Consider the following 20,199-nt stretch of genomic DNA (forward strand, 5'->3'; position numbering starts at 1 on the left):
AATCCTTTTACATGTGGATTAAGGACAATCAAGTTACTTAAATGATCCAAGTTGAACCATTAGCATTATAAGTTTGATCATAATCCTTTTAACTCAAGTTAGATCAAAAGCACTATCAATTAAGCTAATAAATGAAGATCAATCCTAAATCAATTGAGAAACGTTAAAAGATGAATTATTCATCAAAAGTTATATAATAAGTTGATAAGATATTTCTTCAATAGGTATAAAATTGGAAGGATAATCTCAATCAAAAAAGGGTTACACTCTTCATCTCTCATTTCATGATACTATTCCTGCTAGAACTCCACATATACTGGGGAGGGCAAAAATTCTTTCATTTCCATGCAGACATATTTACACACATACAAACTAAGAAACAAACTGAAATAAAATAGAAAAGATAACAATGCGAAAACCCCCCACTCGAAAATAGAATTTATTGGGACTTAATTTATAGCAATCTGATAGCAAAAACTAATGATTGTTGGTGAAAAATAATTTTATCAAAATAAGGGGAGTTCTCATACTGTTCAGTGAAAATTATATTACATTCTAAATAGCGTTAAATCTCGTTTACCTCCCCGTTTTACAAGGTCCAATTGGAAAGTTTCTGAAGCATGCTTCTGACACGATGTTTTTGCCCTATGACTATACCTTAACACAGATAAATCAACTTCCACAAGCTGTAAGCAATACCAATAAAACATATGTACACATCTATGCATGAAACACAAATATTGGTTCAGCATTCTATATCTTCTAACCCCAAGAACTTCAATATATGAGTTGGTGAACTTTATTGGTAAATGGTAAGAAAAAAGACCTGTACACTGGTCAAGATCAAATATTTACATGTATTTTTGTGCAGAAAATAACCATCTTACACAACAATCAACTAAATTTCAAATGACACAATGTAACAAAAGGGCATACCTCAACGCCATCAAACTTTAAAGGCTTGGCACCATCTGCATCTCCAATATCAGCCTTCTCCTGAAGACGTCAATCAAAAAAACATAATGATCAAAATCATAAGAAAAGAAGTATAAAAATTGAGAAGACCGTGTCTCTCTAATCTTTCAATATGTTACTTGTAGAAACAAATTGATGTAGAACAGTGCACTCAAAAATTTTCTAAGTTGCAAATTACATTTTCCCGAACTACACACATCCATTAAAAAAAAAAAGTTCAACACTAAGTCATGTGTGTAAATGCATAGTTTGACAACTTAGATTTGACAATTTAACTTCTCAAATCCATAATGCTGATAGAAAAAACTGAAGAGAGAACAAAAAGGCAAGATACTATCCTTGTAACCATTCTCTTCTCATTGAAGGTAGTTTATGTAAGGAATACCTCTAAAGTAAATTGCCACACTCTTTATTCCTTTTTGTGTACTTCTTCCTGTCCTATAGGGGATGTTTCTTCTCATTTCCTCTAATCAACTTTTCCTTTTCATTAACAACTATAAACTTCTATAAAACCTAGTAAATGCATTAATAAATTGATTAATCTCGTACGATATCTTCTTGATGAGCTTTAATGTGTACTTATACCCATCAATGATTACCTATCATTTCATTCATTCTTCATTTCCATCAAAATTCTGAAAACATTCGATTTCAATATAATCAAAATTCTTGATTTTATGAAGCCACACTTAATCCAATAAGAAATCAAAAGGCCATGTGATCCATAAATCAAAAGAACTTTGCCTGAAGTTTTATCTCTATTCATGTTCTTTATCATTTGGTTATGAAATCTGTAGACAAGGTTTATATCACCCTAGTAGTTGGAGATACTCGTGTCATACATTTTTTTCTAATTAGCAAACCACTTAACGGACCTAATACGCTAACCTACATTAGATTCTACATTTACCCTTTCCTTAGTTTCTTATTAAATACTTACAAGTTAATCTTTCCGTCAAAATTTTAGCCTTCCCCAACCTCCTGTATAAGAATTTAAACATCAAATCTCTCAAACTTCTAAGTTGAAAAAGTATTAATCAAACTAAAAAAGTATAGAACGTTTTTTATATATTTGTTAGTGTTGTTTTGAGAGGTAATGTAAAAATTGTTACTAAAGGGGACAAAGAAATCAAAATAAAAGAATTTGGTGTAGCAACTCAGCACTCAGATGCTACACTTGCAAAAAGGAGAAATTTGGAACAAAAAGGCAGCACCTAGGCGTTGCACGCATAGCGCCCAGGCCCATTGGCACTTGGGAGCCATACGTATAGCGTCTAGGTGCCACATTGGATTTCTTCGTAGTGCCTAAGCACCTCTTTCTAGGGCTTAGGCACTGTGCCATTTTTTCTGTGTTACTTCGATTTGGTCTATGAAAAGCCTATAAAGACTCCAATTTTAGGGAGGACGTGATGGGGAGTATAAATATAAGAATTGAGAACTTCAAAAGGGGATTCCACACATTGAGAGACACAATATACAACTAGAGCATTAGAGAGGAAATTCAAGAGGAGAAAACTAATAACTCAACAGGTTGAAATCAAGATTTGGAACGAGAAGAGGAACTTGATGCAAGATTCATCCACCTCTCTACATCTCAATTCAAAATCCGATGACGCTCTCCATTTTGTTATTTGTTTTTCTTCATTCACCATGATAGCTAAATTTAATATTAGGGCAAACAATGTAATCTGTTGAGGCCTTTTATTTCTTTTATTCAAGTTTCTTGTTCTTTTATCTTTCATGTGTTGATTTTACTATGAGTTTAATGCATTGATTGCTTGATCATTAATATGATGATTTTGTGAATCTTCTACGAATTGAGAGGTGAGTTTAGGATTTAGACCATATAGTAAAATTCGGTAAATTAGTATAATGTGTAGAGATACCTATGCTAATTACAGCGATCATGTATGAATTGTTAGAACCAATGTTTCACTTAACTAAGCTTGATTCACATATAGACATGGAATTGAATTAATTAAATAGACTCAATGAAAACTCAAGAGTGATAAATTAAATACAATAGAAGAATTCGATCGAACACTACAAATATGAATCTTGAATTAAGATTTAAAAGTGATCAATAGATGTAATTGTTATGCTCTAATATCATCTCATATTTGAATATTCCTTCGACTTTTGTGTGCAATTTTGATATTTTCACGTATTTAGATTAAAAATCACAATATACAAATCTTTATTTGCTTTTTTTGAATAGTAGTAAGAAAAAATTAAATTAAATTAAATTCCAAAGTATAGTTCTCGTGGGACCAATAATCCGGACTCAAAACTACTTGTTCGATATCGTATACTTGCTATAGAAAAATGGATTGAGATTTTTTTTTTCTTTTCCCTTTCAAATCTTAATCAGCTTGCAAGGCATTATTTAAGGTTTTCTAAAGTTGGACGCAGGACAATTGTTTCAAATGAAATTTGAAATTATATGGATTGTTCTCCTAATTCTTAAATTTATGTCTTTGGAATCAGCAAGAATTTAATTATCAAAGACCTTAGTGTTCGTAGAATCATCAAGTTTTTGGATTTATCCAGATTAATATATCTTCGTTCTATCAAGACATCAAAAAACATCGAGATTTGGTGATTGATTTCAAGAACCCTTTTGCTTCTGTTGTGTAAAAGAAATTGTAAATATAAAGGGAAAAAAATAAGAGTGCTACGTTGATTGAAAAACACTAGTCTAGCTCTTTCCCATCATTCTATATTCTTTGTTCTTTCTTTTTACTCTTACTTTTCTCTTTATCATTTTTTTAAGAAATAAATACTGTTGACTGAAATACATTTGAGAAAATAAGTCATGCACATGGCACGAGATTTTTTTCTCTTAAACTCACCTTACAAGTCATCCATAAGGACTTAACGTGCACCAAAACACAAATTTTTTGATCTGAATGTCAAAAAAATGAACAGGGAACAAAGTGCGACGTATGATAATAGTTTGGAACCCACAATATATTCAGCATTACTCCACTTGCTCTTTACCTCTTTGATCCGATTTTATAACTAAATGTACCAAACATGAGGTATGTACTAAATAGACATTTTTTACACGAAGATATTAGACTTTGTTGCAACAAAAATTTTTTAAACGCACGTAGTCAGGGAGTTTTATCGAGTCATGAACGGTGATCCCTTATTTCATTCTAAATTGATCACTAAACTTAAAATTTAGAGCCTGTTTGGAAGGGATTTTTTACTTCAAAAAATTGATTTTTTGACCGTTATTTCACTATTTCAACCGTAATTTTTGACTTTTTCTCTCACAAATAGACCCCACTTTTCTTCTAACGGTCAAAAAATCAATTCTCAAAATCTCTCCCAAATGGGGCCTTAATTTAAAGTGATCAGTCACTTGGACTTTGTTTCTATTTTGTCATGTCATCTATATTAGTTATTTGATTGTGCTACACGGACGACAAGTTGGCAAATAGCTTTATAGGGCATGAAAGAAATGATCAAACTGAAATGATGTTCAAGTTGGGAAAAACTGATGTTTCAACTCATGGGAACACCTAAATGGTGGTTAATCGGTGTTTCGCGCTAAATTTAATTTATCAAAAATAATTTGCAACAAATCACAAATTATCTAGTCTATATATAAATGAAATAACTTTCTGGCATAGTAATCATCAAAGCAAGTAAAAGTGCTTAAAAATTAAATAACACCAATAATTATTTATGAAGGAAAAAACCCTTAAAAGAACTCTTTAAGAGAGAAAATATCTGCACCCATGCCACCAAATGATTAACTATGAAAAGATTGAAATTACATATTTGGTTCATATAATACTAAACTTTACTAAACTCTGACCCTAATCCATAATTACCCAAAGAACTCTTCGATTGTGCACTATAGCATTTGTTTCCGAACCTAGGGACCTTTTTTCCCTTGTGGATCTTTAAGAATGAACTTGCTCTACTTTAATCGAAACTCCGGTCACATATCATATTCATAAGAACTATGAAAGCTATATGGTAGAAGATTTTGTAGTGTTTTAGTTTTTTGAATGTAGAAGAAATTTTTTTATTACAATCGATTACTTAAATTCACTCCTTTTTTCTTATCTTTTAAGACACAATGAAACACAAGTGTTTATGCTTTATATAAATTGTATTTCACATTTTGAGGTGATTTAGGAGCATTTAGAGGTTGAAATAGGAAAATATTGTTTTCTCACCTAGATGGACCCTTTGACCACCTTATGGACGTTCATCGAGCATACATGTTTTGAAAAATGTGCTCGACCAACTTTTGAGAGCACAGGTGTTCTGAAAATTGTACTCAAGCACCTTTTGAACAATCATAAAGCACACATGCTATGAAAATTATGCTCGAGTAGCTTTCGTTGTCAAGGACTTGAGCAATAGATAAGGTGAGTTCTCCCACTTCCATGATTTTTTTATGACATAGTAAATCAACTATTAACACCCGTCAAAATAATCCCAATTCAACTCGATTTAATGATTTTGAACACAAAACTTGCCGAGACTTATTTAGACCTTACAAGTTGAATGACCAACTTAAAAGGAAAAAAAAAAGTGGTTTATAGTAACCAATAGATTTTGCTAAGTGCCTATCAATGTATTTAACCTCTCATTTAGATAAGAGTCTACTGAATTGGAACATCTCCTTTTTGGCAATCAATTAGAGCTGACTGAACTATTTATTTTGCAGCGACAAAGAAAGTTATCGTCACAGTGCTAATCTAATTATTCCCCTGCAACTAGTTAAGTCATACGTGAATGTTCTCTTATTTGAGCCTCAAACTTTATTTTACAGAATATGAATGCTGATTTGAGGGGGGTATAAAGACTATAGTTCTCTAAATGAAATCAAGATCTTGGCATATGATTGATTACACATTTCTCCTTATGAGATACAATCAAGGTACTGCGGGTTTTGCCATTCAAACAGGGCCAAATGACAGGCCCTGTTCACTCGACCCTGATCTGAATCTCATTTTTTACACTTGATCTGAATCTCATTTTAAAAAATGAGATTCAGATCAAGCCACTTCGGCCCCTATTTAAAGGCCTGTCATTTGGCCCTGTTTCTATAGCAAGGTTCAAGGACTGACTTCAATGGTTCATGTTTTCGAATAGCAATTCCAATTATTTCAATGTCATTAATGGTGTTTGATTATTAGAAAATTTGTGAGGCAATGTCACTTTCTTCAAATTTCGTGTCTCACCCAACCACGTTTGAAATCTCATTTTTAACCATGATCACTTGCCAATGCCTTTTTTACAATTCTAATGAAATAGAGATTCTTTGCTATTAAAGATCAATCAAATGAAGGAAACAACGAAGGATAGCTAAAATGTATTGTTGACTTGACTAATCTTGGTGTTGCTATAGAAATTGTTAATTGTTAGTCAAATATTGCTGCTAGTAAAGTATAAAGCTGTCCGTTCAAAAGGGCAACATAGCTACAGTCTACATCAAACCATGTTTGACTTCGAGCTCACCCGTCTAGAGCTATCTTGTTTTTATTTTATTTTTAATTATTATTTTTTATTTATTCTCAAAATTCTAAGGCCCGTACGTTTAGAACCGTCTTGTCATATGTATATTTTTTTTTCTTGTTTTGTATTAAATAAAAAAAGGAAGAAGAAGAAGAAAAAAGAATAATGCTTCTTGTACAACAAATGTTCACAGCATTTCAAAATGGGCTGATGTGGAAGTAGGCAGGAACGGCTTCATGTGGAAATTCAGGGAAAGGGGGGTTATTTGGATTTGGTCATTATTTCATTCTTTACAACCCGGCCTGTTTCAATAATTCCCATTATTCATCTATTCCCATCGTCAAAAGTTAGATTCCCCAATACCCAGAAGCGAAACCTGTGAGCAATTTATTTCTCGATAGATCTAAGTGTGCAATGGGTTCATTTTCGGTGAGAACACGAAAAATTTTCTGAGCTCTGGGTCTGGCTTAGTAGACGTCCACCTCTCATGACTTGGCAACTGGGCCATTTCCGTTTAGGAGTTCTTTTCCAAGTAGAATCCTCTCTCGCTACGGCGTCGGTTAGAACGCGAAAAAAATTTCACAATACTGGGTCCCGATGACATCCATCTCTCACTACACCACAGCATTTCCATTCAGAGTTTTTTCCCGGTAGACATGACATCCACTCTCGCGACCACAGACGAGGAACAAATGGTTGCGAAAGGTAGAATCCAAACTTTATTGGACTTGCACTTTGAAAATGTACAATTACATGTCTATGCATCTCAGAAGTAGTTGGCCATCTATGAAGTAGCGTAATGAGTTATCTGCGATGACATTATCTTTAATGAAGCTAAATTTGTGTGTAATTGCAAATTTTGTGGATGATTTCGTTGTCCATGTGAGCTATTTTTGGTGTTGTGGTGGTGGTGGGTGGTCGTGAATTTTGTGGCCATCCTGCATATAAAGCATAACATTTCTGTTCATTTCATTTTTGCTCCATGCCCTTTTACTATTTCTATTGGAAATGCTTTAAATGAGCATCTTTGAGCTCAATACTAGTTAAGAATTTTGATTTAAGTGTTTTATGGAAACCTTTGTCCCATATAAAAACTACTAGGAAAATGTTTGGTTTAATAAGGCTCAAGTATGGGATTTGGGGTTTGACCCCAAAGGGTACCTAATTTTGTGAAAAGAGTGAATGTTACCTATTTTTGGTATTGTGAGATTGCTAATATTATATTGCTTAGTGTAATGAAACCGTATTGTGATTATCCTGCTTCCGGTACTGTATTTCCCTTTTTTCTAATACTAAACATACGGCTTTGTTGATTTCGATGTATGAAAAGAAATAACGGAAATATTGGATGATGAAGTATTTGTAGAATCCAATGATGAGAACTTGATGGACAATGTAATCACATTAGAAGATGATAATGTAGGAGGGGATGCTACGATTGTGCTGGAGGTGGGTAATCACATTCCAACCACTGATGCCATCCTCTCAAAGTGCAGTAACAGGCTGGATGTACAGTGCCTCCCAGTCATCAATAGCACCGTTATTCATGCCTACTAGTGAACATCAATAGGTGGTTGTATTATGCAATGTAAACACGTAGATTTTTTTCCCTCTGGTTTGGTTTAAGATGTGACGATTTTCAGATTGTAATGAATGATGTACATCAAGCTCTTTTGTCAGCTTTGTTCAAATTTGATTCTTGAGTGATGCCTTTGTACATTTTTGTTTGGCTTTCTATTAAGTAATGCATTTTATGAGGCAAATGGACCTCTATTTTGGAGCTATTATTTTTTTTTGCTTTATAAATTTCTAGTGAGTTTTTAGTGAAAATGATGCTGATTTCCTGACTACAGAAATGTTGTTGCATTAGATAAACATTTGATATGATCTCAATTTATGTTCAATTATCTAATGATTGGGTATTTAACTATATTTGTCTTCTTTGTGTTGGAGTAAGAGTTCAGGACATGGTGGTTGGCATGGTTGAAATCCTCAGAGAAGATTTTTTTTTTCTATCGCAAGATAACTTGAAAGGCACATAAAACTCAATTGTTGGTGTTATTGAATTCAAAGAGCACATAAAACTACATTGTCACATACATAATTTGAAGTTCCAAAGTTGAGATAAGATAGCATTGGCGAATACTCTAAACTACTACAAACTGGAATTGCATTGTCACTATATTACCCTACATAAACCCATGCCATACTACATATGATGCGAACTCCATAGCAACGTTAACTACGAAACCCACAACGAGATTGACGAACCCAAAAAAGCCAAATTAATCCAAAGTTTAGGATTAATCCAAAAGAAAGTCGAACCAAAAAATCCAACAAGAACGACGCTTGAAAGACCCCTTGATCACGTAATCCAAGAATTAAATCTGGTTGTTTGAACGCCACAAGTTAACACTTGATAAGTTAGAAATTGTTCAATGAAGAACGATGAAGAGAAGACAATACGCCTCACTTTAATTCAATATCAATAATGTCAAAGGTTTTTAACAATTGAATGGAAATTCCTATTTATACTGAACCTAAAAACTAGGCAAAAATCGTGCAAAAGTCAAGTATAATCTCCAAAATATGGAAAAGAATCAAAATCTAACAAAATATGGAAAATTGCCAAAATTGAAAAATTCGCCAAATTTTTTGCCTATGCGGCCGCATGGTGTAAATCCATGCGGTCACATGGTTCAACTGAAATTGCACTTTTGATTTTCGGTATGCATGTGTGCGGCCGCATGGTGTTGTCTTCAACCTTTGCTTTCGTCGCTTGATAACAAATTGATCCAAATTGATTCGGCCTTCGACCCGAACATGAAAGTCGCTCCATTTTGAGTCTCGAACATGGTTCCATCAATGGTTTCTTGAACGAGCAATCCCATCGCTTGTTTCACTTGCTTTGCACTTGATCGCATCATTGGTCTGCCATCGACTATCAATGGGTCTCGTCTCGCACTTGCCTTTGTCGGACTTGACTCCTGGATCATATCAACATAGTAATACAAAGACTTAAGTTTCACATTCCCAATGCATTGGATTTCATGTCAAATCTTCTGAAACACGTTTTCTCTTGCGCATCTTTTTATTCAAGGAAATCTTCAAGTCTTTCTCATCCGTTAGCTTAGCAAGTGATCCATTTGAAGTACCTACAGTTGCGGCTACAACAATGAAATAATAGACCTTTATGTTCGTTGTACTTTTCCACCTCCATCCATTTGACGAATCCTACACCGCATTTGGGTATCTTCTCTTTTTGGGACATTCCGACATCATATGTTCCGGCATTCTACAACAATGACAAATTTCCCTATTTTTACCCGACATCGAAGTATCTTAGTTCAATCACAAAAAAGAAGCACATTAAAATGCATGGAAGCACAACTAGCATTCCATTGCCCAAAAACACAACCAGCATTCAATTGCCCAGAAACACCACATAAATGAAGCACGTTTTAAAAAAAGCACAACCAACATTCCATTGCCCAGAAACATTGGTTATCTGGTTATCCTCCTGCCAGATAACCTAAATTTTACGTGCTGAATTTGAAAGAAAAATTGGTTATATTCATGCTAGAGAGTTCGATTGCCCAAAAACATTTCACAATTGTAGCTCCTTACTCATCTTCATTCTCACATATATGGACTCAATGTATAACATGAAAACAACAAATAATCTCGCACAATGAAAAGGCTTCAATTGCCCAGAAACATTTCACAATTGTAGCTCCTTACTCATCTTCATTCTCACATCTATGGACTCAATGAATAACATGAAAACAACAAATAATCTCGCACACAGAAAAGGCTAAAGCCAATAATTGTTTCAACAGGAAAGAGGTTAAAGCAAATCAATTTTAAGAAATTGTAAACCACATTCATAAAAAAGGAAAATCACATATGTTGCTTTCTTTTTACTTACCCAACACGAAGGAGGTAGTCCACTGATCGTCTATTGTCGACGGAGGGAGTGTAACGATGGTGGTACTGATTATGCGACAGCCGAACATGCTTCAATGGTTCGTCTCAAAAATCACAGCAACTGAAAGGGTAGTGTTTTAACTGGAAACTAGGCGGCGAACTCGTGGAGTAGTGCTCGTTTTTTTTCAGTCGGAGGTAAGGTCGACGGTCATCGCGAAATTCGGAGAGAGCAACTTTGCAACGGCGGTAGCTGAGAGATTCGGTGATTAGGTTTAGAGTCGGGTCTTTGAAATGCAAGAATAACCCGGTTTGGCCTCTTAGTATGAGTTGTATTTTTGTTTTCGTTTTCGTTTTCCTTTTTTTTTGGGGCAAATATTCCACGTCAGCACTGTGAACCATGCTATGTCCAAAGCTATATGTATAGTGGAATCGTTGTTTTTGTCAGCCGTAAGGTTGAGTAGGATTTCCTGTTTTTAGTTGGTGCACCAAACACTCTTTTATTTATTGTATTCCTTACGAAGGATCTAATTAATAATAAAAGATATATTTTCTATTCATATTATTTTGTTTCATGTGTGATTGTTGTGTATTTGACGAGATGTACCGACAATGCCATAAATTGCAACACAAACTGCTTCGACTTCACCCAATGCTTCAACACTTACTATTACACAAGCCATGCCATTCATCGAGCAGTTTCACGAATATAACCTTTGAGTTTGATGGCTATAATGACCCATTGGCAATAGAGGAATGACTTCATTCAATTGAAAAGATTTTTCGACTTATCTCGTACCTAGATAAATAGAAAGCATTGTACGTTGAGTTTATGTTAATGGAAGGAGCTGACCATTGGTGGGAATCTATATTACTTACCCACACTAGGATGGAACAATGTAATACACGGTATCAATTTAAGATTGAACTGCTAGGAAAATATTTTCCTCAAGCTCTTCATGACTACAAGGAAATTGAGTTCTTTCAATTGATTCAAGGGGATATGGACATTACTAAATACGAGATAAAGTTTAAGCAACTATCTCGACATTTTTCATACTTCATTATCATCAAGCAGATAAAGGCTAGATGGTATGAGTGGGTCTGCATCCTAAAATAAGGTAGATTATGAGTTTTCATGAGCTGACTACATTCAAGAAATTTCTGAAAAAGGCCCAAACTATGACGTATACTAGGGCTAAAATAAACTTCAAAGTCAACATAATAAGTATATGAGAGATAACAAGTTAATCAGAATAAGTGTGAAAAATCAAGATCATACAAGATGCCTAATAATGGAGTCAATCCTCGTTAGTCTATTAATGTCATACCTCTATGCCCTAAATGCAATAAAAACCATAAAGAGAAATGTTATGTTGGGAAAAATGCATACTAAAAGTGTAGTCAGCCAGGCCACTATGCTCTAGGATACTAGAAAGTGCTAAGTAAGGAGAATGATCAGGCGAAGATGAGGAAGGCTCGAGTGTTGTCCATAACCCTAATAAAGTCCTCGAGGATCCAGACGTAAATTGCAATTATCCTATCAGTCTTGGTATCTATGTATGTATCCGTATTGATTTCGGTACAACACATTTGTTTATATCTATTACCTAATGTGTTTATGGACTTAATGAGTCGAGTATTTCAACAGTATCTAGTTCAATTTGTCATTGTGTTTGTCAATAATACATTGGTATACTCGAGGAATGTTCAGCAGCTTGAAGAAGAACAAAAACTAAGGACATTGTTGAAGACTTTACGCGAGGAAAAACCAAATATTCAAAAGGTATGAGTATTGGCTAGATCGTGTGGATTCCTAATCATATAGTGACCATCTATGGGGTTAAAATGGATCCAACCATGGTCGATGCTGTAAATAATTGCTCAATACCTACTAATGTTGGAGAAGTTATGAGCTTTCTAGGTTTAGCCGACTAGTATCGATGATTCATAGATGATTTCTCAAAAATTGCAAGACCTTTTTGACACAGTTGATCGGAAGGAAATTAAGTTCATTTGGTTTGAAATGTATTAAAAAGCTTTTATTAGTTAAAAGAAAAAATTATCTGCTCTAGTGTTTATCGTATCAGAAGGTTTAGATAGATTTGTTATTTATAGTAATGCATCTAAGTTGACATTGGGGTGTATGTTGAGGCAAAATGGGAATGTGATAGCGTATGCATCTAAGTAATTGAAGAAGTATAAATGAAATTATCCGATGCACAATATAGAACTTGCAATAGTATTTCATGCTCTCAAAATTTGGCATCAGTACTTGTACGAAAGCAAGTGTCAAATCTACATTGACCATAAAAGGACTATGACTGCATTATCCATTACCATTCTACTATGGCTAATGTAGTCTCCAATGCACTAAGTAGGAAGAAGCTAGACCAATTATTAGTTTGTGAACAAATAAAAAGTTATTAATTAAGGATTTTAATAATCTGAAAATTGAAGTGCTAACGCTATCGATTTGAACAAGAGTTTTGTAGCATTAATACAAAAGCCTACACATATGAACAAGATAATAGAGGCTTAGAATGAGGACCCATTCTTAAAAAAGATAAGATGTGTGGTTGGAATACATGACATACCCAGGTAGGACAAAAAATGTATCTCAAGATCTACGTAGTTTATTTTGGTGGAGAAATATGAAAGAGGGAAAAGCTCAATTCGTATTGAGGTGATTTGTTTATTAGTAGATTAAACCCAATCATTAGAGGCCATCAGGATTATTAAAATCGATAAATATAGCAAAATGGAAGTGGAAGAAAATAACAATGGACTTTGTAGTAAGGTTTTCTAGGTCAACGAAAGGTCATGATGCTATATGGGTAATAGTGGATCCATTGACAAAGTCCACTCATTTCATCTTGGCCAGAATGAATTGTAATATGGATCAGTTTGCACATCTATGTGTTAGAGAGATAGTCGACTACATGGAGTACCAACATAATTGTATCTGATAGAGACCTCTGTCGTTTACATCGAGGTTTTGGAAGAGTTAACAGATAGCAATGGGGATTAAGTTGACTTTTAGTACTGCTTACCATCCTCAGACTAAACAAACCATCCAAGTTTTAGAGAATATGTTGAGAGCTTGTGTCTAAGATTGGGATGGTAATTGGGAAATTCACTTGTTGTTAGTAGAATTAGCCTAAATAACAATTTTTAAGCTACTATTGGGATGGCATCGTCCAAGGCTTTATATGGTCGGTGGTATCGTTCGTCAGTTTGCTAGGATGAAGTGAGTGAAAGGAAAAGTTTAGATCCAAAGGTCATTGCAAAAATAGTTGAGACTATTGAAAATATTAGAATGAGAATTAAAACAGATCAAAATTGTTAGAAAAGTTATGGTGACTAGAGAAGGAAAGAATTGGAGTTTGAGGTCGAGAATAAAGTTTTGTAAAGTTGGCACCAATGAAAAGTGTACTAAGATTCGGAAAGAAAAGGAAGTTGAAACCAAGATTTATCGATCCATTTGAGATTCTAGAGAGGATTGGATAAGTGACATATCTTTTGGCATTGCCACCATAATTATCAGCCGTGTACGATGTATTTCACATCTCTATGTTGAGGAAATATCTTCACGGCCCGAGTAATGTGATCAATGGTCAGTCAGCTTATTCACAAAACAAATATAACGTCCAAAGAATTACTAGTTGAGATATTAGAATTGCTAATAAATGAAGAAGATCAATTAGTTTGGATCTAGCCGAGCAATCATACAATAGAGTAGTCTACTTTGGAAAGAGAATAAGAAATTAAGGCCAAGTATCCAAAGATTTATGACCAAATAAACTAAATTTTGAGTATATTTTAAGGGTGGAAGGACTTAAAAATTCATATTTTAAAGCGATAATTTTCCTAAATTCTTGTAAGGAAGAGATTCACATTGTTTTAAGTTTTTCCCAATTTATGCGCTTTAAGTGGTAATATAAGTACACTCACTTGATCTAGTCTACGTTAATTTCGTGCTTGCCTTTGAAAATTATTTTTGTGACAAATTATAGTAAATGTTTAAGTTATGTTTTGTCACCTAATCATATTAGAGTTCATATTCACATAAGTCGTGATTCAATTAAAATTTCTAGTTTTTATCGAAGGCTTAAAGTTGCGAGTTCAAGTATTAAATTGTGAGAATTATTATATCAATACTGAGCTCATTTAGTATCTTAGTCAAGCATATCATACTGACCTATGGTTGACTTTAACCTTATATTTTTTATCATAACAAACAAGTTAATCGTATTATCTAACAATTGAATTTAAATGATTATATTTTCAAAGCATTCAATGATAAATTGATTGGTCGTCGTAAAAAAATCGTAATCAAGAATATCATATTACAAATTGGATTCACGATGAAGTTCAAGATCGAAATCAAGCATTCAAGTCAAATTCTTCAAGACATAAGTTTAAAAGTCAAACTTCAAAAAAAGATCATAGACTAGACTTTTTTGGTAAAGGTAGTAATAATTTAATCTTTAGCAATGAATAATCAAATCTCTACAATAATTTTATGCATTAAAAGTCATTTTGATTATCACTTGCATAAAATATTTTGATCAAAGATGAGATTGATTTTTAAATTAATATTTGAACTTAGATCATATTTTTAAATATATCACTTATCTTGAAAAACTAGTCGAAATCATTTTCAAAAAGTCTACATTTTTCAATATATTCAAGTCTGATCAAATGAAGGCAATAAGGAAGTTGAGTTTGACATCTAATGGCTATTTTGAACTTTCGAATTCGAGGCAGAGGTCCTAACCCTCGTCTGTTCCTCCAAGATGTTTTGCTCTTTATCTTCTATAAATAGATTCTCTTTTTCACGTTCAATGCAAGGTTCTTCAAGAACATTAAAGAGGGAAATATTTGAGCAAATCTTTTAAACTTACATTGCATTCATTTCTTCTTCTTTTTCTTTATATTAAAACTTTGATTAATTGAATTAAACTATTAAATCATCATATTCATCAAAGTTTCTTATCTCTCTCTTGGTGCTTAGCATATTCATATCACTCATAAAAGATAGATATATTTTAAGGTAAGTTTTTGAACTTACATCACATTTACTTCTACTTCCTTACACTAAAAACATTGATTGATTGAATTAAACTTTTAAGTCATTATATTCACCAAAATTTTTCATCTAACACTTGAGCTACCATTTATCGCTATTCATTGAAGTGTTAGTATTTCTTAGTACTCAATTCATTACTTTAAACTTGTGAGTCATATTGAGGTTCTTTGAAAGTTCAATAGTATAAGGATTTTACTCCTTATTGAAAGTTGTCGTGTGGGTCATATTGTCCCTTGAAAGCTCAATATTGTATAAAGATTGGTGATCTTTGTTTGTAAGTCACCAAATATGTTGTAAGAATTTGGATTGCACCATAAACCAATCGATATAATGAAAACGCCTTGCTTGTGATAGATAGCTAGGTAATAGAGGACACATATCATTGGTTTGGATCGAACCTCCTAAAATATATTGTTTGCATAATCTATTCTCTTTTACTTATCGCTATTTGTTAATTTTTATTATTTGATTGTTCTACTTGTCCTTAAATTGCATGATTTAAGATTAATATTCGAAAAGTTTCAAAAACCAATTGGTATCAGAGCAAGGTGCTCATTTTAAAATTAAGATTTTTCAATCTTGGGCAATGGCTGCCCCAATTTTCAAAATCTTGAGGGGCATTCTACAATTCACCATTCTTTCTTTGATAGTACTCACTATAAATATTGGAAGGCTAAAATGATGATATATATTCAATCAATAGATTATAATGCTTGCGTGATTATTGAATTTGGTTTTTATATGCCTACAAAAATTACTAAGGTTGATGGTAAATCGGATTAAACCATTTCAAAACCAATAAAGGAGTATGATGAAGAAGACAAACAAAAATTGTCTTTAAATGCTAGAGCAAAAAATTTACTTTTTTATGCTTTAGATAAAAATTAATTTAATCATATAAGTACTTATGACTCCACTTATAACATTTGACATACTTTAGAAATCACTCACTTGGGTACTAGTAAGGTAAAAGAAACTAAGATAAATCTTTTGGTTGATGATTTTGAAAAAAAAAATTCATGAAACAAAATGAACTCATTGTTGATATGATTACTCGTTTTACTTAATGGCTTCAAAGACTTTGATCGAAAACATACTAATGGTGAACTTGTGATCAAAATGCTTAAGTCTATCTCGAAAAATTGGAAAATTGATAACATACGAGCTAAATCAAGCTGAGATAAAAGCAAAAACAAGGAAAAGCAAAGAAGTGGAAATAAAGGAACCTTCAAAGTGCCAAATTTCTCTAAATCCAACTATACAAGCCGAAAATATGAATGATGAAGAACTTGATGACCTTGTTCTTTTGTCAAAAAAATAGAGGGGCTTTTGCAACAATTGTCGGTGCCAAAAGAAAGGCAGAAATGGTGAAGAAAAGAATAAAAGGACTGCTACGATTGTGACAAATCCGGTTATGAGAAAATTAAATGTATTAACTAAAATATTCATAAAAAAGAAAGCATTCCAATCAACAATGGATGAGAGAGATGATGACCGTGAAAAATATGAGAGTCAAGAGGAAGTTTCAACATTTGTTTCATGGCTATTGACAATTAAGTAAATTCAAATGACAATTCTTTATATGATCAATTTATCCACCTCATATGATGAACTCCTTGAAAAATTTGAAAAACTTGCTTTCAAAAACTCTATTCCTAAAAAGAAAAATTCTTTATTGGAAAATGAGACAAAGAAACTTTTGGAATCTTAAAATGATTTGGAAAACGAAAAATTCGATTAGATTCTTTAATTAAGGAGAATTCCTTTCCAAGGGAAAATATTTTACACTTGACTAAAACTGTTCACAAATTCACTCAAGGCAAAATAAATTTGATCTAATGCTTGCTGAGCAAAAATACATTTTTAATAAAGGATGAATTGGATATAAATCATTTTTGAAACGAAAGTCTCTTAAAAATTTCTTTATTAATGCCTTTACTTCCCCTCTTACGATTATCACATGTATTTCTTGCAATAAAAATGAACATGTAGCTTTTAATTGTTCAATCAAAAAGAGGTTGCGTTTGAATGAAAATACAAGTGGATTTGAAAATCCACAAACACTAACAACCAAGGGCACAAAGTTGTATTGGTAAAAAAAAAATCAAAAATTAAATTATTTTTGTAGGTATCAAAAAAAATAAAGAACAAATGGCTCTTGGATAGTGGTGCTCAAAGCACATGACTAGAAATCAAACTTTATTGTCAAACTTCAAAAAGAAGGATGGATGTCATGTCACTTTTTGAGATAATGTCAAAGGAAAAATCATTGCCATTAGAAGTATTGGTAATCACTCATCTCCCTCTATTGAAAATGTTTTATTAGTTGATAACCTCAAATATAATTTGCTTAACATTAGTTAATTATGTGATAAATGCTATCATATCTAATTTGATTCTTCTAAGTGCTTTACTGAGGATGTTACATCAAAAGAAGTGATGTTTATAGGAAGTCGAAGTAATTTTGTTTATGTCATAAAGATTGAATTTGAAAGTGAACAAAAATGTTAATCAAATTTAAAACACAATACTTGGTTGTGGCATAGAAGATTAGGTCATGTTAACATGGACCTACTTTCAAAAACTTTCAAAAAATTGTTTTGTTATAGGTTTGTCAAATTTGAAATTTGAGAAAGACAGAATTCGTGAGGCATGTCAATTTGGAAAAGTAAAGAATTTTTTCAAACTAAATTAACATTCTTCGACTACAAGACCTTTACAACTTTTCCACGTAGATCCTTTTGGACCATCTAAAACCATAAGGTCAAGTGGCAAATATTGTTCATTCATCGTCATTGGTGACTTTTCTAGATATAGTTCGGTTCGATTTTTGAACCTAAAAGTTGAGACATTTTTCAAAAAGGGTTTAAAATGAATATTAGTGCCATTAGGAGTGATCATGGTGAAAAATCTGAAAATATTGCATTTGATAATTCTTACAAAATTAATTGCAATGAAGATAACTACTTGACTCCTAGAGCTCTTCAACAAAATGGTGTAGTAGAAAGAAAGAATCAACATTACAAGAAATAGCTAGGATTATGCTAGATAAAAATAGTTTACAAAAATATTTTTGAACCAAATCCACTAAAATCGCTTTCTATATTGTAAATAGAATTTTAGTGAGTCGAAAGAAAACAAAAACTTCATATGAACTTTGGAAAAATAAAGTTTCCAATATTGATTATTTCAAAGTATTTGGTTGTAAATGCTTTATCTTAAACACAAAAGAAAACTTGGAAAATTTTAATTCAAAATTCGATATTGAAATCTTTGTAAAATATTCATCTACTAGCAAGACTTATAGAGTTTTTAACAAAAGAACTTTAGTCGATGAAGAATCCATGCATGTAATATTTGATGAAGCTAATCCTCCAGATCAAGAGATATTGATAATGATGTAAGTTTGGAAATTCCTTTTGAGCAAATGAACATCCAAAATCAAAATAAGGAAGATTCTAAAAATCTTGAAGATCAACACGAGGAAGAAGCAATTCTGCAATAAGATAAATTAGAATCTTTCAAAGAACAAAGTGAACCGTCTCTATGTCAGGAATGGAGGTTCGTCCCTTCTCATCCAAAATAACTTATTATTTGTGATCCATCTAAAGGTGTAAGCACTAGAGCTTCTATTAGTAATCATTTTAATAATTGCGCTTTTATTTCATAAATTGAGCCTAAGCATTTCAAAGAAGCCTAATTCAAATAATTTTGGATTCTAGCAATGCCAAAAAAAAAATAAAAAAAATAAAAAAAAAAACTAAATCATATTTGGAATTTAGTTCTAGACTAAGTAATCAAACCGTTATTGGTACAAAAGGTTTTTTAAAATAGACGAGATGAAAATTAGATTATTGTTTATAAGAAGGCTAGATTGGTAGCCTAAGGTTACAATCAAGAAGAAAATATAGACTTTGAAGAAGTATTTGCATCGATTGCTAGATTAGAATCTATTTGCATGCTTTTTGCTTTTACTTGTCATAAAGGATTTACTATTTACCAAATATATGTCAAAAGTGCTTTCCTAAATGGTTTTATTTATGAAGAAGTATTTGTTGAGCAACCAATTTCAAAACCCACTAGTATCTAGATAACATTTTCAAATAAAGAAAAGCCATTAACTATTTAAAGCAAGCTCTTAGAGCATGGTATAAAAAATTGAGTAAATTTCTTCTTTCATATAGTTTTTCGAAAGGGAACATAGATATTACATTTCTTATCATAGCCAAAAGAATAATATATTGTTATACAAGTTTATATTGATGATATAATCTTTGGTGAAACTAACATTTCCCTTTTTGAAGAATCTTCCAAATGTATAGGCAAAGAATTTGAAATGAGTATGATAGGATTACTCAAGTCTCTTGATCTTTAAATTAAATGAACCAATGATGGAATTTTCATTAGTCAAACTAAAGTACATTATGGAAATGCTCAAAAGGTTTGAAATGGAGAAGTTGAAGCCCATGAATATTCCAATGAGTTCATCAATAAAATTGGATAAAGACGATCAAGGTACTTCTATAGACATAACAAAATATCTACAAAAAACATGATAAGAAAAGCGGCGAGATTCATATGACGCGGGGTCAACTCAGTTTAGGCAAAACAATCATGATAATAGATGGAAGAAGAAGGGCAAGCATAGGTCTAGATCAAAGTCTAGAATGAACGTTATGAAATGCTATGGCTATGGAAGCACAAGGCATTCTATAAAAGATTGT

The sequence above is a fragment of the Olea europaea genome, chromosome 20 (genome assembly GCF_002742605.1).
Source record: "Olea europaea var. sylvestris chromosome 20, O_europaea_v1, whole genome shotgun sequence".
NCBI classification, from domain to species: Eukaryota; Viridiplantae; Streptophyta; class Magnoliopsida; order Lamiales; family Oleaceae; genus Olea; species Olea europaea.